Source organism: Ambystoma mexicanum, chromosome 6p, assembly GCF_040938575.1.
Source record: "Ambystoma mexicanum isolate Mex_15411 chromosome 6p, UKY_AmexF1_1, whole genome shotgun sequence".
NCBI lineage: Eukaryota > Metazoa > Chordata > Amphibia > Caudata > Ambystomatidae > Ambystoma > Ambystoma mexicanum.
The window spans coordinates 1,017,600,331-1,017,621,872 of NC_090935.1; the positions used below are offsets into that span (position 1 = coordinate 1,017,600,331).

The following is a 21,542-nucleotide window of genomic DNA, read 5'->3' on the forward strand; positions in this document are numbered from 1 at the left end:
ACGAATTGCATGGAGAATAAGACAATTTCACTGTGTCTGAGTTACGTGACCAGCCAAGCGAGAAGTGATGAAACTTTCACACCTACGTGTGGCCTTGTGCCATGCACAGATATCTGAACTTTTCCAGACAGAGATGCAGTCTCGAGGCCAACCACGAAGAAATAATTGACACATGACCACTGAGGTGATGATTGATTGTAGCAATAATTGGAGGAAGGCTGGGGGAGCAGACAAGCTCCCTGCACCTGGCTGGCTTTCTGCACGCTGCTAAGTTAGTGGAAAAGTATGAGTGGGGTTGGTGCCAACCCAATCATAATGGACCAAGTAATCTAGAGTCCAATAGTTAGTAGAACCAATGAGATGTCGTACTTTTAGTGACGTCTACAGTAGCCATTTTGAAGGTAAGGCTTAGATGCCCCACCTGACAGTGTTCGTCCAATCCCCTCACTCTGTTAACATATATAGATATAGTACTTATATTAAAGTTACCTTCCTATAACCAATAGAAATGCATTCAACATTTTAAGCGTTACACGTCAGTGATGACGAGTTTTTAGTATAAAAGATGTGTTTTTTATGAAGTTTGTTGGAGTTGTTGAAGCGAGAAGGAAAATCAAGCGATTGCTGATGTTCATGAACTCCCTGTTTTGTATACTTGTCATTAAACGGACTCCCTTTGCCAAACCATTGAGTTGTCATTATTGATTTGATGCTAGAGCATTAATCTGCATCCCCATCCATCTCACGGGTGCTGCTACACATCTTAAATTGCTGTTGGGTGGCCCCCAGCTTTATGGGCCGGTTGGGATCCTAATGCATAGCGCTGTATCACAAACTGGCATGAACGCACCCCTGACTCTGATGGTAACACTATTAGCGCCCAGTGGAAATTACATTGAAATAAGGGCTACTGCCCAAAACCCAGCGCTAATAGCGCTATCGCCACCAAACAGGTGTTAATAACGCTGGTGAAAATTACGTAACCAATGGAAAGGGAAGCATTCATCCAATATCTCCACTTCCTGTAGCCATTTAGACCTACAAACAAGGTAGGCGGTGAGCCATGGCGCTATTAGCGCCATGGCTCATGCTGGTAAAATACCGGCACCGCCTTGGCGAAAAGGGGATTTACCGCCCCATTCCAAGGTTGGAGGGGCGGTAAATCCCCTTTCCGCCATTGCCCTTCCCCATTCCCATTTCTGCCCCATAGGGCTCTATGGAAATGGGGAAGGCGCTAATTACGGCACCGCAATTTTGCGGTGCCGTAATTAGCTCCGAGGTCCCTTAGCGGGTTGGATTTTAACGCCTGCAAGAAGCAGGCGTTAAATCCTCCAACCCGCAAAGGGACCTCGTAGTACGGCGGTAAGGGTTAACGGTCACCGTTGCCATTAACGGTGACCGTTAACCCTTACCGCCGTCCGTGTAATGAGGCCCATAATGACCCAGGAGAGGGAGAGAGGCATGGGTGCCTAAGATCAGTGAAGAAAACACACATTCTGTGAGAGGGAGTTGGCGGTGCTTGCAGATGCGACAGTTACACACCATGATGAATTGTATGGGCCCAGTCAGCGCAAAACTTCAGGCAAGCGGAATACCGCCATCTGGCATTCCATAATTCAGAAGGTGACAACGGTGGCCAGTGTACCCCGTGATGGGAAGGACTGCAGGAAGCGCTGGAATGACCGGAGTGTCAGGGTGAGTGGATGGCTGTCCCAACACAGGCGGGAGAGCATGGCAACTGATGGAGGAACTTTGAAACCACTAGTCATCACCGTATGGCAGTAGAAGTGCAGCATGGTGCTGGACATGGAGGCAATCGAGGGAGTTGGAGGTGCGGATGCGGGTGCCAGCAGCCTGGAGGCATAATGTGAGTCAAACCCCTGCAGCCCCAAGCACATGTGCATGCATCAATGACAGGCTAGCATAAAATGCCCCAGTGGATAGACCCATGAGATGGCCATGGCAACAGGGTGCATGAGTGGGTGCCACATCAGCCACCATCTACAGAAGCCATGTGCCAGTGCACCAAGGCCAGCCCTGTGAGTCACAACAGTGGGAGGAGAGCCAAGGGCCCCGTCCAAGTGCCCTGCACTGCACACCCATGCTGGCAGTACGGCAGTGCCCCATAGGGACCTTCCAGTGCCATGTAGCAAGCAACCCCCCAATTAGAGTGGCACGACATGTGTGAATTGAGATCCGAATCATTCATGCCAAACAACAGTTGCCCCATCATGGACGCCTCGACATCCCCACAAACAGGCCAAAGACCAACTGGCCATGTGACACACTACCATATCTGCATCCATCCGTCCCCATCATTGTGAACCCACATGCAAACACCCCTGACCAACCAAGCACATCAGCCCAATTGTCTGGGGATCCTACTCATTTATTCAATGCATTGCATGCCAAAACACGTGGGGGAATGAATCCTGATGACATCTCCTATATCCCTTACAGGCACTCAAGCACTCAAGCAACACCAGAGGCATCCGATGATGATGAGGCGACAGGCCCATCTTTTGGACGTCCTAGCCACCAGGACCTGGCAGTACCACTGCTACCACCACCACCACCCCGCAAAGTGGCACACAGGCCACGCCAAGGCATATTCCCGGCAGTGTCACACCGCATCACAGCAGGATCGGCCCACACCACCCCCCTCCCCAGGAACATGGCCATGGCAGCTGCACTCACAGCTGCAGCTGTGGGGACCACCACAGAGGATACACCAAATACCGTAGTGACTGTGGAGACACAGGGGGATGGCCAGTAAGATTAAAGGTGGAAGTGCCAACAAACCCTGGTCACAGGCTCTGCTAGCAGCCCTCCACCACACCTGAGAGGCCAGCCCACCACCACAGAATTCATACAACTGAACCGAACACTGACACCTCGTCAATTGGCTCCCCTGTCAACACTACACCACCAGAGTGCAGACCTTCTCCAACGCAGCCTTCACCCACCCTTGGAATGTTGCTGCAGAGGCTGGGGGACATGGAACAGAGACAGGGCGGGATGGAGGCCATTGGGCGCATCCACGCAGGACACATGTAGGCCATACACAACAGCATCCAGGGAGCCACACGCAGGATTGCGTGGGACAATGCAAGGACACAGAGAGTGATAACTGCCAGTACGGCAGCACTGACAACATTTGGTCAGAGGGTCCATGAGAAGATGGAAGGCATCTCAGCACTTAGTGAGGCCATCTGCCATGAGTCCATTCCTTCTAGTTTCACCACACCAACAGGGGACTCCCAGCAGCAGAGCCCGCCAAGACGCATTCTGTGCACCATCTGTGATCCAAATCATTGGGTGCTGAAAAGGGGGGGAGGCAGAAATGATGTCTTAATCGCCCTGAGTGGCCATGCCGTGGAGTTGGTGGTGGGAGTGGAGGCGATAGTGTGGTGGGGAGTTGGTGGTGGGAGGGGAGCGAGTTTTTGGGGAGTTGGTGGTGGGAGGTGGTAGAGGGTATAGTGTGCTGGGGAGATAGCTGTGGGAGGGATTAGGGGGGTAGTGTGCTGGGGAGTTGGTGGTGGGAGGTGGGAGGGGCTTAGTCTGTTGGGGAGTTGATGGTGGGAGAGGGGATAGTGTGCTGGGGCATTGGCGGTGGGGGGTCGGGGAATAGTTTGGGCACATGGTTAAAATAAAACAGTTGAACTATATCAATGCAAGGACATTCCTGATTGTGTCATTGTGGAGTTTATTTAACAATGTGACAGTCAGACAGTGGTGCATGGCCTGTGCAAGTGAAATGATTCAAAAGATATTGTCAATCAGTGCCTGATGAGCCAGTCTCCCTTCCCTCACGTCATTTGTGACATTGCCTGATCTGGCACCTGCCTCAGGCACTGTGTCATCATCCTCTGGGGATGGTATGTCCCCGTCAGGCGGTAGTGATACATTCCTTCACACACAAATGTTGTGCAAAATAGCATATGCAAGAACGATCTTGCCTACTTTGTCAGGAGCGTACATGAGGGCTCTGCTTGTGCGATATAGGCAGTGGAAACATGCTTTCGGGAGTCCAAAGGTCTGCTCAATGCACACACGGGTCCTGCTGTGTGCATGGTTATATGTCATGTCGTGGGGTGTTTTTGGATAATGCACAGGGGTCATCAGCCAGGCCTACTGCAGATATCCAGAGTCACATGCATGGGGAGAAGCACACACATCAGTCATTGTGAAATGTGTGATGGTGGACTAGCATTTTGTATCAGGGAAATGGACATCATGTGCATGCACATGGGGACTCATCACATGGCATGTGCCTCTACTATTTCTCGGCATACTGTGTCACTGGTATCATGTATTCTTTGACCTTCAGATGCACCCTGTGACATTGCTGTAGTTGCATGGTAATGTGTCTGTTGGTGACATGTGTTCCTGTAGGTGGTGTTGGGACTGTGTATTGTTCTCTTGCTTGTGGAATGCAGGGTTTGCCATCGACCTTCCATGCTGATCTGGGGAAAGTTGGGCAACATTGCAGGGTGGGTGTACATTTGTATATGGCTTTGGCACTGGCAGGTCTGCAGTTGGGCAACACAATGTTGGCATTTATTTGGTATTGCATAGGATTGTGCATGATGCATTATGGTACCTGTAGTCATGTGTGTGGTTTAGAATTATGCTGTTTGTGTTGGACAGCATGTCCGTCAAGGTGTGGCCAACATGTACATGCACCGTGGGCTGTACTCTTACATTGGTGCTGGGGCCGCCCAGGTACTACACTTGCATTTGCTTGTCAGGACATGTTTTGGGTCATTCATCTCTTCCTCCCCCAATTTGGTCAGGTTCTTCACAATGCAGCACGGTGCAGGCAGGTTTACTCACCCACTATCCACATCCGTTGTCCCCTGTACCTCTCCATGTATCCTGGCAGTGTGCTGTGCCGTAGGACCATGAAGTCGTGGGTGGAACCCGGGTAGCGAGCACAGCAGTGCGTGATCATGAAGTTGGGGTCGCAGGTGACCTGCATATTGAAGGAGTGGCAGTGTTTTCAATTCCTGAAGACTGCTTCGTGGGCCTGGGGGGCCACAAACGTAACTTGGTTGCAGTCCAGGCCTGCTATTTGGCAGTTGGGCTATGCCATAGAACTTTGCCTTCATGGCATTAACATGGGCTGGGGTGGTGGGCAGTACAATGTGCTGATGCACATGCCGCAATAGGGCATCCAGCACCTGGGCCAACACTGCACAGAATGTGGGCTATGCCGTGCATCATGACCACAGAGTGCTGGAAGGTGTCAGTAGCTAAGAATTGGAGTTCGGACACCAGCTTCAGCAGTGGGGGCACAGCTGTTTGGATGTTTATCCTGCTCCCTAGGTTGTCCTCTATTGTGCTTAGCAGCTCAGTTATGGTCACCCTGTTGAGGCGCTACAGAGTCACCAACTGGGTGTCAGTGAGGGTTCAGGGTGAAGGGATGACTTTTGGATGACTTTTGGGATGGGCGCATGCCTTGCTTGAGATCTCCTCACTCTCCGCCCCCTCCCCACCACCTGTACTCCCTTTGCCCTGGCCTGGTTGACCTGCATCTCAACTTCCAGGCGCATCATGAGCAGCTGCCTAGCCCAGCTCGCACTAAGTAATGGCAGCATGGTATTGGAAACAGTGTTTGGGGTAGGGGTGTGGCTTATGTAGCCCTCTAAAGTGTATTGGGTGCACCGGTGGCTTCATTTCTGGCAGCAGGCTGGAGGTAAATCTCGGCTGTATTAGTGACGGATCATTTTGTGGCCGGTAGTATTTGCGCTGAGTCATGTTCCGGGGCGGTATTGGAGGCACTAATACCGTTACCGCTGCATTTAAGGGCTACCGCCCAACTCGTGAGGAGGCAGCAAGGCAGCATTCTAAAATGGGAAACATTGTCCTGCAACATGCAAATGTTGCAAAATTAAGAACAGTGGCCAGTTTAAAGCAGCAATCGAAAAGGGAGACCTGCAGCTCAAAGTGCAAGTGTGGCAAAATAAAACCATGGCTAGATTCAAGCAGCAACCTACAATGGGAAACCTAGTCCCACAAAATGTGAGTGTGACAAAATACAGAACAGTGGCCAGAAAAAAGCAACAGTCTAAAATAAGAAACCTAGTCCAGCAAAAATGCAAGTGTGGCAAAATACAGAAACAGTGACGAGATCAAGGCAGCAAACTGATATTGGAGGCTTATTGCCACAGAATGTGAGTGTGCCAAAATACAGCTATGAAAAACCATTCCAGTATCTAAAGACACACGTATTATTAAGTGAAAATAAGAAATATACATTGGGGGTCTTGATTCTTCTTTTGTCTCATAATCTTTTATAAAAATCCATAGTCCTCCCTGTATCTGTAAAGCTGTCGGTCACCCCACTTATATTTTAATTTTGAAAGTAGCAGGAATAGACATACAGTATTCCAACTTCTTCTCTCTTGCAGCTTTTGTGGAGAGAATGCAATGTTTCTGTTTCTGCATTAGGTCTCTACCAGGACAATGAAAAACATGCTCTGATTCACCCTCTTCCAGAGGACTTTTCCTCTCTACTCTGCTGCTATCATAAACATTTTTATCTCTTGCAAGTGTAGGAGTCTTACAATCAGTGCCCTACGCCATTGCCAATTTGAGGGCTTTAGGGATAGGGATCTGGGTGCTATTTCCGCTGACATATTGGTTCCCTTCCGGGGGTGCAACAACACTGGTGGAGAAGTTTCAAGGAAATTCATGGGGTTCCCACCCTCACAATCTTCAGGAAATCCCACAATTCATAGGCTATTTATCCTAAAATACTTTTCCTGTTCTGAGATCCTGACATTTTCCTTGGCTAAGCTTGTCCGATGTCACCTCTAATTCAGACTGTGTTCCTTCCCATTTGACCTGCCTTTGCTCCACCTCTGTGATTTTGGCATTGAACCCCAACTGGTTCTTCTCAAGTCCGACCATTGGGTCCTTGAGCTCTCATATATCTTGGGTGACTTGTGAGATCATCTCAGAGAGTTTTTCGTCTCTGTTTTGCTAACTAGCTAAGCCCATAGATTTCGGGTTTCGTTCTTTATACTTAATTCTTGTGGCAGGGCAGGCTTTCTGAGATATAGAGATGGGCGTTACAGCAAGTGAATTTTGTTACGGGTCAGTAGTATTAATAGAGGTACAGAGAGTGAGGGATGAAGCAGCTCAGCAAGGTGCTGCCATCCAGACTAACCACCAGTAACGGCATTTCACTACTGACAAAACTTAATTTTACCAATTGCTATGGTAACATTTAATTATAATTGAACGCATGGTAATCTTTCATGAAAAATTCCAAACTGATAAAAATATTAAATGTTTACTAGCATAAAAGTGGTCTCGCCTAATCTCCACATTGTACATCTGAAAATATGATGTGCACCATATTAAATAATTGAAAGTATTTATCTTTAGTAAATGATACACAGTCAGATTGATACCCCATGTGCAAGGGGAACTAGAATGTTAGTATTAACAAATCACATGAGAAATCAAGTATATTTATTAACAGAACAGTATATTATCAGATTACCATTATGAGTGAAAATCAGTTTAAATTGCATATTTCCGTAACATGGTACAAAGCTATACTATACTATAATACATGTATTATGTTGCATTTTAAGCTGTGAACTCTAAGTGAACCAACATGTATGCTTGTGCTGAGGCCAGCTCTTTTGTGAAGAAGAATGTCCAGGCAACAATACAATTTACTTCGATAAATGTATAGGCGATTTAATGAGCCCAAATGGGCCTGTTTCCAAAATACAACAAAATAAGTCATATGCATTCCAGCAAAACAACGACCAATAAGAGACCAAGGTAGCTAATTACCAACATTTAGATCATGCAACTAAGGACAATCACTAACAACAGGATCAAAACGTCAACCTATCTTTTCCTTATTGCCAACTAGGTCACATCGACTTGGCCCATGGACCAAATAGGTACCGTGTCGACACAAATTAGTCAAAACAAAAACACGTTTCAAATTTATTAGCAATCCCAATTTTCACACATTCATCAAAAACATACAACTAGGTAAAAAAAGATATAAAACCTAGTACACTTATAAAACAAGCCTAATACACAATTCTAAAACATAGTACAAAAAAGTAGAAACAGTGTAAAAACCTCAATTTGAAAAATGTGTCATAATGGGTGAACAAACATTATTATATACAACACCCTCTATCACCCTGCCTATATACAACTATTTGATATAGGACACCTTTATGAACACCAAATTAATAATGCATAAAGTAACACAGTGGTCAGTAGCCTCTGAGGTTCCCTTCCTTCCAGAATACCTCATGAACCTCTATCAGAGGCTTGAGTAGAATTCATCCCTGTTAATGCTACCATGGGACATATATCAACTGAAAATGTTATTCTATTGTATTGTTTACTTATTACAATACCTCATCTAAAAAAAAACATATTTCGTTCAACAATTCATTGTATCAAACAAGTCTTTTGAACTTCATCAGGGGGACCATCTGTACCCTTCCTACATCTATCAGATTGATAGGGTGGATATGCACCTCTCAAACCATAGTAGATGCACAGCCAAGTCAGTAAACTCTAATGTTACCTAACACAAAGTCGGACCTAGGAAAAAATAGAAAGACAGGAAACAACAGTCCGATGACATGTACCACTGCTGTTCTACTTAGAAGGTACCTCTATCTACCAATCTAAGGCTTACTGTGTACTTCAAGTCAACATAGTATCTTGACCACTAATATAGGGGAGAGTCACAACAACTATGTCAGACCACTCGACATCTGAAAACACCAACAGGAGAGAAAACACATAAGGGTACGTTTTTGAGGGTAAACCAGTAGTCTTATCATGTATATTGACATTAATTCTCTAGCTACTGCTAAACCTTGATTCCGACTATTCATTACAACATCTGAGCTTATAGATAAAGCCATCAGTGCATTCCAGCATCAGGTTATTCTTGGTCATATGCTTCTAAGCTGATCTGAAATGCCAACCTGGGAAAAGATTGATGTGTGCACTGTTACCTTTTGTGTGATTTCTCAGAAGCAGATACTTAAATAGGACCCTAACCTCTGACTTTCAAGACCATTAGGACTCATGAAGATTGTGGATCTGTTCTTTTTGGCAGCTTATTAAAAGAATGCTTTGTTGAAGACAGCAGATGGTCTATTGATATTGACTTAGCCCATACACAAATTACATGATAGTCAGTTCAAACGTTTCAAAGGAAGTGAGCTTTAAAATGTGCCATCAAGAGATAATGTTAAATCAAGTATTCGTTGTTACTTCAAAACCATTGGTTTGATTCGAAAACAGGATAAAGATTTAAACTCAGTAGAAACAGTGGATCACATGGAAATTGTCATATTTTAAAAACTTGGTATGCATGACGTTACAGAAACACAACACATATCTATGGATTCAGAATATTGAGATTTGCTGGAGAAAAAAAATGAATACTCCAGTTCAATTTTGATTCCTGATTACTGAGGGAAGGACTGATTTTGAGCTAATCTATCTTCTCATGACACACCACAATTCACTGGCCCAATGTAAGCAAGTAGAAGGGTCCAGGTGTGTGTATGCAAGGAAGTGAAGGGAACCTATCACAATCCCTGTCCATTCCAAAATGCTTTGTCAACTGATGATCTATATGTGGAATGTGTTAGTTATTTAAACTGACAGTATTGTAACAGATTTGCATTCCAACTGGATGGACAGATGGGCACATCATATTAAAAGTTCTTTCCCACATTGGAAATAATTCAGATGCCTTTCCCAAGGCAGAAACAGATTACCTGAGAGATATTTTTGGAACAGGTGGACAGACTGAAAAGAATAGCTCACCTGGAAGAGCTGCCTGCAATCTATCAGTGCCATTACCTCTCTTGGGACTTTGAAAGACAGACCTTAAGTCTTAATGTAATAATGTAATACCACATAGCTATTAAATGTATTTTGGGGACCCTGTTTAAAAGCTATATTACTGGAAGGGGGGTTGTAGTGTGGTACATTTCAACTTTCTGATGTATAAGTAACATTGAAACTATAGGTATTGTCATAATAATAGGACTTTCCTCCTGCAATTTTGAATCTCTTGTGGCCATAGACAAATCATGTTAAAATTGGGAATGGCAAGTGCACTCGCGTGCCATGAACATATGGTCCGCTTTCAACAGCTACCTGATTAATCTCGCTGAGCGTGCATCCTGGAGGGACTCACCTGGGGGCACATGAGAGAGATTGGATATGTTGATATGCCCTACATCCAACTGCTTGCTTCTCCTGTAAATGTTTATTTTATTCCACGTGAACCACGATCTATTGATGTGTTGAATGTGTATTGTGCTTTGATATGTGTGCTTACTGTAAACCTCTGCCTATAAATAAAAAAAATAAAATAAAAAAAATGGGAATGGCAAGTCCTTTGACTGATGATTGCCATTGTCAATAAACTAATTGACATCTATTCCTTAATGTACGTATTTAAATGGAGTGTTGTGGGAGTGAACCTGTTGACTTGAGAATAGAGAGGGAGTTAGCACCTACTGTCCCAGAATTCTAAAAGAAACAAACTTGCAGGGAAATCCAGGCCTTTACAAATATTTGCAGCAGATCCAATATTGCAACAGGTGATAGCTAGAAACCATTGTAGATGTTTAATTAATACAAGATTTTGTGAAATGTATACTAAAGCAATATCTTTATCTGATGCCAATACTTACTAATGGTTTCAGAGAAAACTAAGAACATTGTTTTGTTTCAAACTTCCCACTGCTACACCTTTTGATTTCAAGGGGAGATGGGCGTCAAGCAGATAACCATAATTGCATCCTGTTTGTTGTTTGACTCAACCTTTATGAAAAACAGTGGCAATTTGAATCTACAAAATAAAACTTCAGTATTTGAGCCCATTGTCTAGAAAAATCATATATATTGTTTTTTTCTATGTGTGGATGTTTCTGAGTATTTGAATGAAATGATAAGTCATTTTTTATATGATATCATAAGTCATTTATAACACTTGTATACAGGTATTTCTAGGCATGACAAGACAAGGAAGGGTAGACGGATGGAGGACAAAACAAACAATCTTTCTAGGCCTTGTGTCATTCAGATCGTGCAAGTGCTGGGGGAGGGAAGAGGAGAAGTGCCGGGGGGGAGAGAGAGTGCAGTGGAAAAAACACAGCAAGTACTGCCAGGGTGGTGGCTCAGTAAGTGCAAAGAGGTGGGGGACTGTACGGATGCAGATACAGTCCATAAATGTGTGGGAGGCTTGGAGACATTGCAAGGGGCTACTGGTCACAGGTAGTGCAGGAGCCTGGTGCACATGTGTTTTGGTGGACAGCCAGGTAACTAGTTAGCAAAGCAGATAGGAGCATCAGCAGAGGAGAGAGAGAGAGAGAGAGAGAGAGAGAGAGAGAGAGAGAGAGAGAGAGAGAGAAAGCAGAAGCAAAAATGAAGGTCTTGAGTTGCTTCAGAACCTTAGGTGGTCTTGCTCAAGTTTGAGAGAGGCAAGGAGGCTGTTCCAGAGGGAGGTCCCAACCAAGGACCGAGATCTGCCACCCACTCTCCGCCTGGAGAAGCGTCTGATCCTTAGAGAGTTGTAGGTGGTTGAGTGGAGGGCTCAAGTAGGAAGATTCTTAGGAAAAGAGAGTTGTATGTAGTATGGTACCCAGCCCTAGAAAGCCTTGTGGACGACACAGAGGGTCTTGAACTTGATCCTTGCAGGCACCGGGAACCAGTGGACAGATTTCAGGGTGGAGCGATATGATCTCTGGGCTTGAGGCCAAGAACAAGTCTTGCAGTCTTGTCCTGGATTAGTTGCAAAGGGCAAATAGTAGAGGCAGGCAGATTTAGAGGCTTTTGCAGTAGTCCAGAGCCTAGAGAGAACCAGGGCTATGGAGACAGTGAGCTTCTGGGGGAAGTGAGAAAAGGAAGAATACCTCTGAGGAGGTGCAGCTGGTAGGGTTACTTCTTAGAGGTGTCTGAAATGTGAGGAGAGAAGGAGAGGGTGTAGTCAAAGATGACCCCAATGTGCTTAGCCTTGCAGGAAGTGCGATGGAGGATCCGGGGGGGGGGTGTGAGCCAGAGTACAAGAGAGAAAGCGGAAGCATTGTCGGGTTGAACAAAAGGAAGGAGGAGATAGGAGGAGGAGAGACTGCCAAAGGGGGGGCCAGGAGTGGTAGAGGGAGAGGAAGAAGAGAACATTAGTTACATAACAGTAGGCAAGTGGTAAAAAAAAACAAAACAAAAAAACAGTAGGCAAGTTATGTTTTCCTTTCTGTAGACAAAATGCCTGTATTTGTTTAAAGCATTGTGGGTGACATCCCATCATTACGATTTAGGAATACACCATTAATTCCTTGATTTATTTTAATCTGAATATTTTGTTTATTTGAAAGTATTGCATTAGTGTCATTCCTTTGTAAAGTTACTCACTAGAAATGTTAATATATTCAATAAACATATCTCATTACAAAAGGCGGCATCAGGTTCAGAGCGTAGGATTTAATAGCTCTGAACAAATGTTGCAACTAAATCATGCCCCTTCAGGAAGCACATCAAAAGAATTGTCTACCAGAAAGTGTTCTTGATTTCCCTCCTTGTAGATCTCACACCCAGAATTAGCACTGCTCTAGGACACAGAACACACCTCATAATAGTGGCCCTCAGATGCTGCTCGAATATTGTCTTGGTGAAGACATAGTATTTCACTGTAGTCAGTCACACTGTTTGGAGAGCTTTGGCAATCACAATCCCCAACCTCCCGTGCCTATGATCTTCTGAAGAGGGCAATCTCAATGACCCCCGGGAGTGGCCTTGCTTGAATTTGAAATGTTTGACTCTCTTCCATCTCCCTTGCCCCTTTTTTAACTTCCACCCTTACATCTGGACCCTACAGGCTTGCCCCCAATGTGGATCTCCTGACCCTCTTCCACTCTTTCCTCATTACAATTATGTTAGTGGGAGCTGGATGCTCTGAACCCTGTCCTCTGGCCCGCACCATAAGTACCATTTCTTATACTATCCACGTCCACATCCCTCCCTGGTGCTACAAATAAGTTCACTCAGCATGCTGGCACCCAGAGAAACAACTACATAAATACACCAAATATCTGAGTTGATTACGGGAAAAAAACATATTGTAGATTTTCCCAAAACACTCTGAAAATATATATTTTTCAGGTCTGTCATTTTTTAAACAAAATTAAAAACATGTATTATAAAGTATTTTGAATGTTGAACCTACAACAATTTCAAAGTCTATTTTCTAGTGTTTTCTAATGCATATTGATTTTTTGATTGTGAATGTTATTCTGGAGACTACCCTGTCTGTCTACTATGCACAATACACTGTCAAAGATTGAAAGGAACAGCAGCATATAGGTGTAGAGTAGAGGAAATAGGTTTGGATGAGAGTGTTTCACACTCAGGGCATTCACTTTAATATATGTATGAAATTAATCGGAAAGAGTAGACAATGGGTGGAGGGATACATATAGTAAGAAAGGGATGCAAAGCAGAGAGGAGAGGTGATGGAGTGACAAACATTTTTCTGTTTGCACCATGATTCCATCAAACTATTAACAAAGGGACTGGCGCAGAGCATTGTGAAACTATTCCTTTAGTTATTTCACCGAGTATCTTCTACTGGTTTAATTCTTTACTTTTGAAGCGTTGTGCTAGTGCTACCCTTGTCATTTCAGAGTATTTAGAAAATGTCATAGGGACAAATACTTTAAGGCAGCAGATATGCCAGAGCAGTGTAAGCACATTACCCATGGCTTGCCTTACAAGGTTCAACCCATCATTTAACAACGTGCATCAGTAGGAGGAGATTGTTATGTTATGTTATGTTATAACATTTATATAGCGCCAAAGCCCTAAGACATCTAGGTGCTCACTCACAAGCAGAACGAGGACAGTGAGGCTGGCCGATGATAAAGAAAACAATATCATTTTCAAGGACTTTCTAAAAACCAAATGATTGGTTTCTTCTCTGAGCAACAGAGGTAGATTGTTCCATGCCTTTGACACAAGCACTGGAAAGGAGCGTCCATTTCCACGTGGTCTCTTGGTCCTTGCCACTTTTAGGAGCTGGGCAGAGATTGATTGAAGATTTCTAGTGGGCTGGCATATGGAGACTCTTTCGTTTAGATAGCTGGAAGATGATCCATAGATGCACTTATGACAGAGTCAACATTTTGAAGGAGATCCGGGCTGATATAGGTAACCAGTGCAACTCCTTTCTGGCAGGAGTGGTTGATTCATACGTTTCAAACCGTAAACAATACGAACAGACACATTTTGGATTTTTTGCAATCTGAAAAAATCTTCCCTGCTGGCACCCCCAACAGGGCATTGCAGTAATCCAAATGTGGGAGCATAACGGCCCTCACTAGTTTGGCTCGGTTATTTTTGGAGATTAACGGAGCCACCTGTCTCAATACTCCCAGATAGTATTGAGTGTTCTTTTCGATGGCATCTACTTGGGCCCCTGCATCCAAGGAGGCTTCCAAGCATGCACCCAGGGTTTTTACCTTATTAACCACTACTATATCGCTGTCTTCCACCAGCAAACTAGAGAAGGTGGGAACTAAGGTCCCTTTAGACTTCTTGGACCCATATATCATGAGTTCCGTTTTACCGGCATTTAGGCACAACCAATTTGTGGTTAGCCAATTTTGTATGACTCTGTAAACCTCATTTAGTTTGTTCTGATCTTCCTGATAGTCTCCTGATAACTTCATTGACAGCTGGAAGTCTTCAGCATAATTCGTAAAGAAAAAGCCCAGTCTTTCTCCTTCTCTACATAGGGGTATAATATAAATGTTAAAAAACAAAGGAGATAAGCATGCCCCCTGGGGGACACCACAAACAACGGTCTTCACCTCGGAGGATGAGTCTCCCCAATATACCCTAGATCCTCTTCCCCTTCAAAAGGATCTTCCTAATTTATCGTCTCGCCAGCAAGTCCACCCGTATCTTACAGCCGCTTCAATAAAATCTCATGGTCTAGTAAATCAAAAGCCGCACTCAGATCCAATAGTATCAGCAGCCCGGATCTGCTTTTCTCCACTAATGTCAATATGTAAGTCTGAAGGTCCACCAAGACACTGTCCGTGCCATGAAAGCGGCGGAAACCCAATTGTCTTTCATGTAACCAGCCTGTGATTTTGATGCAAAGTTGAAGATGCATTGTAGCCACCTTGTCAACCAACTTGAGTAAGAACAAGGTGTTCGTGATAGGCCGAAAGTTTGCAGCATCATAAGGATCTAAACCTGCCTTTTCTAATAAGGGTGTGACTGCCACTGCTTTAATAGCTTGTTACACTTGAATGAGGCTGTTACACTTGAATGAGGCGTTTACAAATTTGCATAAAAACGGTGCAAAGATGTCCAGATTTCCCTACATTATCCTAGAACTAATATGATCCCCAGGGCAGCTAGTCGGGTTCATAGCTCTCATAATACCCGCAATTTCAGAGACTGATATCTCTGGAAATTTAAATCCTGTAGAGGTTGATTCCTGATCTTTATTCCTGGATGGTGTATGATTAGTCATATGACTAATTTTAGCACTCCCGGAAATGAGAGGAACTATGTCTAAATTTTGACTCTGTAGTTCTTTTCTTATTCTATTTTGGGAACATAACAATTTATTTGAAAAGGCTTTCTGTGTTCTAATACAGTCCTCTTGAGTGGGTGTAATGGTATGATGTAATACTTCCGGTTTCTCCAATGACCTGAAGAGACGGAAGAGCTCCTTCATTTTATTTCCTGCTGCTTCTATCTGGCCATTATAGTAGGTGCGCTTGGATTCCATGATTTTTTCTTTGTACGCTTTTTTGTGAGATCTCCAAGCCACTTTATTATTTATATTTTGATCTTTGAGCCAGATACGCTCTGCATGTCTCTTACTGGCTTTTAATTTAGTCAATTCAGGTGTAAACCATTTTTGCTGATGAATAGTTTTCCTAGTTATTTTAGGTTTCATAGGGGCAACATTATCCAGCAGACTTGTCATTTCTCTATTATATTCCTCAACAAGTGTGTCTGGATGATCTAGCTCACTAGTTTTTTTCATAAGGGAAACCATACATTCGGATAGTTTATCTCCGGTAAGCGCCTTGTAGTTTCTCTGTACAATTTTGCGCAATGGTTCATGTTTAGGTTTATAGGGAGGGGGAAGCTGTATTTGGCTTGAGACAACTAAATGGTCTGCCCATATGCAAGGTGTAGTTGTAATCCCTGTTAATGCTATATTATTGCTAGCCATCCAATCCAAGGTATTCCCTTTAATATGTGTCGAGTCATTATTGTGCACAAAGATATTATTTTTACTAAGCAGTATTTCCAATTCCTTGACTTTTTTTATCCATAGCATTTCCTTTCCATAAATGCAAGTCCCCTGCTAGTATTATCGCAGAGTTTGTTGTCTGCATAGCATTTAACACATTTATAAGGTCCTCATTAAAATTATGCGAAACTCCTAGTGGCCTATATACAGTTATTAGATGTATACTACAATTGGAATTGGGGATGAATTTAGGGTGTAAAATATCACATCCTTCACAATCAATTTTAATTTCATACCTTTTTTGCTCTTCCTTGCAGATAATGGTGACACCACCGCCGGGACCATCGTTACGGTGTTTCCCAAAGAATTTGTAACCTGGTGGGGTGACCTCCTCAATAGTAGGTCCATGCGCTTCCGATAGCCAAGTCTCAGTAATACACATAATGTCGGTGCTATGATCAAGGATATAATCCCGAACATCCAGTGTGTGTTTGATCAGGGATCTGGTATTTAGAAGCGCTAGCTTCAACAGCGAGGTATTCAGAGGAGGGGGGAGCAAATCATTTGGCTGTGAGTGTTGGCTAATCACAGTATCAAGTTTATCTTTCTCCCTGCCAGTTTATGTTATGTCAACTAGTTTTCTTATACTCCGATGGTCAACCTTTAGGTCATCCCCTTCAGCATTAGGGGGCCTTATAGTTATAGACGATACATGCGCTTCATTATCCTTTAGATTTAGATTTACATTATCCTTTAGTAAGAGAAATATATGGCCAATACATTATGAGGTTGGCATTAATAGTAACTGCAGGCTATATTTGCAATCCCTGCTTGTTCATACTACTCGACAAATCATAAGTTGTGCAGTATTTAAATTGTTTGCATAAGTGTGGGAGCCCCTCTACTGGAACAAATGGTTCAAATAACATGTTCTCTGGGAATGGTTCCTATTCAAGAGGGTCTACAAACACGTTTTCACTTCACAACTTCACCTCACTGATGAGGCCCAACAAGGCTGAAACACCAGTTTGGGGTTGCCACTGGGGTTCTTGGTTAGTTGAGGGTTGCATAGCATTTCTGTTCTGGGCTAGCCAAGTGGGTGATCTGCAAATTGATATTTCTCCTCTGTGAAGGGCACCGTGAAATACAATGTGGCTGTATACCCTCCAAAATGGGAACCTTCCCAAAAAACAGTTTAACTGGCCTTGTTCATTCTCAATAGAGGGGCTACCACACATTTGCAAGTATTTAAATAGTACCTAACTAGACAATCACATACCTGCCCAAAAGGCTCTAATGTTAACCTCAGCAAATCAATTGCCCCCTTCTCTTTCCTAGGGCAAAATATTTAATGTACCGGCAACATGAACATTTCTCTTTGCACTCCTAGAGAACAGATATTGGGCCTCATTACAAGTCTGGCGGTAACCGCGGCGGTAAAACCACCTGGTTACCGCCAGACGCGTATTACCATTCCGCCTCCGTGACTCCCGGAAATACCAGGGCATTACGACCCTGGTGTCCTGGGAATCCCGGAGGCGGAATGGTGTAAATTCCCATTCCCATTGAGTGCCACAGGACTCAATGGGAATGGAGAAGTGGAAACACCGGCACCATCTCGTGATGGTGCTGGTGTTTCCACGTCCGCCTGCAGGTGGGAGGTGTTCAACACGCTGGGTCAGATGTGGCGGGAAGATCACCTCCCGCCTGCAGGACTCGGGATCGGGCGGTCCGGAATGAACAGTGGCGGCGGGTTTACTGCCACTGTTAATTCCGGACCGCCCGACCTGTAATGAGTCCCATTGTCTTTGTGAATCACTGCTTCCCAGTGGGCTTTTTGCCAGGAGAGGAAATAATGTGTGACCACAAATAGTTAAACTGATTGTGGACTTTATCACACTTAATCACACTTAACAACGGAATATTCTCTTGATTTCGCTGGGCCTAGATTAAGGGTGGCTAACTAACACGTATTGCAGTCTATGTCTAGCTGTTTATGCTGTCTGTTCTACGAGCATTGAAATGGGCAAGCTGTGCCAATCCTACATTCTTTCTGCTAGGATCTCTGAGACAAGTTCACAGAAGTATTCCCCATTGTCTTAAATGAGTCACCTCCTCATTTAAAAGGGACAACCGGCCCTTTGAAATTTCAGGGATTGATCATAGTCAATTGCTGCATGTGGAAATAATTTTGCACCAGCATTTGGCACCTCATTAATAGTATCTGATATGTGACAGGATGAGAGTGTAGATAGAATATGCCTGCATGCATCCTTAATTCCCAAACGTATACGTTTGTGGATATGCTCCTACTACTGCAGCCTTCTTTCTCCCTGTGGTCCGCCTCATCCAGGATAGACCCACAGAAGGGCACACAGGAAACACATGTCTTTTCAGAATCCAGGCATCCCTGCACTGCCAAAAGTAGAGATAATCATGATAAACATTATCCTTTCTATCAAATTTGATATCTCCATTCGTGAAGCAGAGTGAAAATACACAACTTGCATTTCAGGGGCTCGGCCCCTTAATACCTACCCTCTGAAATGTTTAACCAGCTTAAGTGGCTGCAGGCTGACAGACTCTTAAACCTGCACGCAGATTCTGCTGCAGTGCAATTCAGTGGGCAGCCTTGGCCTCCCACTACACACATGATCCATTTGAGTAAAAGGTCCTGCAGAATGTGAGGAGCAATCATTTCATTGCAGCCCACTCCCAGGAGGACTGGAAAACCATTTCGAATGAAGGGAATCATGGTTTCTTACAGCCTATGAACTACTCCTCGGGCAGTTCTGAGCAAGAAGGAAACTTTAATTGTCATGCAATGACTCTGGGCCCTACCCTTATCCTTTTTGTGTAATTGGTGGTGCAAACCGTATGGCCGAAAATCAATGCTACAGAGAAAAGGAGAAATAAAGGGTGTTGGCATCAGAATATCTAGTTTGCATGGCAACTGGCAAAATGTACGGCATGCATTTGCCAGCTGTATGAATGTGATTTATTGTCTCCCCCACCATATCCACTGATCACTTGAGTCAATTTGATGTTCTGTTGCTTTGGCAGTCCACTCCATCGTATGTGTGTAGGGAAGGCATAATGCTTCTGAGGGCTCTCCAACTCCTCACATTCAGGGCTTCACTCTAACCTCAACTAATATTAAAATGAAGATTGCAGACTTCTTCCACATACTCTTTTGCCCAAGCAAGGCGCAATCCTTTCTAATGATGTTGGTGAAACTCATGAACCCACAGAACTAGCCAATTATTCTACTCATACTTTAATCCTAATCCATAAGGCTAGCACTTTGCACTCCCTGTGGTCACTCTCAGATACACCAGTTTTGTTCCCCTCCGAGGATTCCAGCTTGTTGGACTCATCATTTGATTTATCTACGACTCCTTATTCTTCGCAGCTGTCAGATCTCTTGACCTTTCTGGAAGCGATAGTAATGTTCCCTCACGTACTAACTTAATCTTCATACTCAATCCTTTGTTCAAAGTTTTTGACCTTATTAAACTTGAAGTTAAGGCACATAACCTTCAATTTACTTCCTTTTGAATCAAATTTGGAGGATTGTTTGAGCAATTTTGATTAGTAGTCTGCAATTTCTATCTCCAATAGGGAGGGTGAGCAGGTCATGAATAGCCCAGTCTTACCCAATGAAAACCTTGGGATGATTATGCCTGACACTCCTGCATTGAGGGAGTTTCTACTGGAATTTGAAAGACTGAGTAACCTTCCTTGTAACGATAGTCTCATAAATTCTACATCATCTTCAATAGAGGGTATTGGATCCGCCATTCATGACGAAAGCCCATCAAAGAAAAAAGAAGAACCCAAGGGTTTGCAACGGAAGAAACCAAAAAATCAAACATCTAAAGAAATCAGCAAAAGCTCTTCTATGACATTCCTTCATGCCTTGCCTGTCTGCAAAAATGGAACAGGTGGGCCTAACCCCATACAAACACAAAGAGACTTGGCTCATTCCCACCAATAACTCTGATTTTTGCAACTTCTTCCACTGGCCCAAATAATAGTACACAAAAGAAAAACAAAGGAAAGAAGCAAACTAAAGGTCAAGAGGCAAGGGTCTATCCAAGAACTGGGTGAACAAGTACAGGCTATTGTACCAGCTGCACAGGATAATCGTCAGGCAAGTGAGCAGACATCTCTGAACTCAACCCCAGTGTCTTAAAAATTGGGTTAGACCCACCGAGCAAACAAAACAGCCATATAAACCTTCCACAACTGTTTAGGCTTTTGTCTAAAACGTAATCACGTAGACTCTTGAACTTGAGTGATTTCGACTTTATTGAGCCACTGGGCGTGGACAGGGGCAATATTACCCCTATCCACTGCTACTTACCAGAAACTGCCACTCCAATATGACAATATCAGACATCACTTGGTTTCCTGGGTTATGTGCTGGATAGGTCAATCTGCATGCCTAAACTGTTCCCATGCTGTACCCAATGCAAAAGAAAACAAGGCGTAAAACAGCATGAAGCACTAAAACCCTCAGTGACCAGCCAGTTGAAATACGATGATACACGAGGTTGGGATTGGCTCAAGAGTGTTTTGCCAGTACCGGGGGGCTCGGCCCACTGAATCTGAAAAATTGCTTGCTGGAACACCACAGGCTCCATGGATATCCTATTGGAGTACCCCATCTTTGCACTACAATAAACCTGGCTAACAACCACCTTTTGTATAAATTGTTTCCACATACACCACTGCAAAGCTAAGAAAGGCAATAATGGACGCCCCTCTTGCTGCATCTGAAGAAGTCTTTGATTATATAGACACTATCTTATTCCAGTGTTGGAGTCGTTGGAGAAGGACATTGTGTGGAGACTTAAATGCCAGACGTGTCAATGATGAGTTGACAGCACAGAAGGTGCACGTGTCAGAAAAGAGTATTATGGATTACAAAACCACAAACCATCCAGGAAACCAATGGTTTTTGGAACGACTTGGAATTTGAATGGTCGCACACAAAGTCATGGCCCCGGGAGGGCTACATGGTTGAGTGGTGCTAGAAAGGAAACATTGGATTACTATATGGGCAAGGATGCCTTATGACATTGTGTCTGTGACCTCCAAGTGATGCCCAATGACTTTGGTGATCATGCAATCCCTGCTTTAGACACTAGAGGAAAGTGTGACTGGAAACACTAATTGCGGGAGTGTAGATGTGAACCATGTGGGTAGTCGACTATGCTGGACTAGGTCCAACAAAGATAAGACC

General features: G+C 44.0%; 1 protein-coding gene across 1 annotated transcript in view; it reads left to right on the forward strand.

The window, feature by feature from the left end:
- The window catches only part of ADAMTS19 (ADAM metallopeptidase with thrombospondin type 1 motif 19), a 2,156,963-nt gene that overhangs the window by 1,815,880 nt on the left and 319,541 nt on the right, over nucleotides 1-21,542 (forward strand). The gene's annotated exons all lie outside the window — the stretch shown is intronic.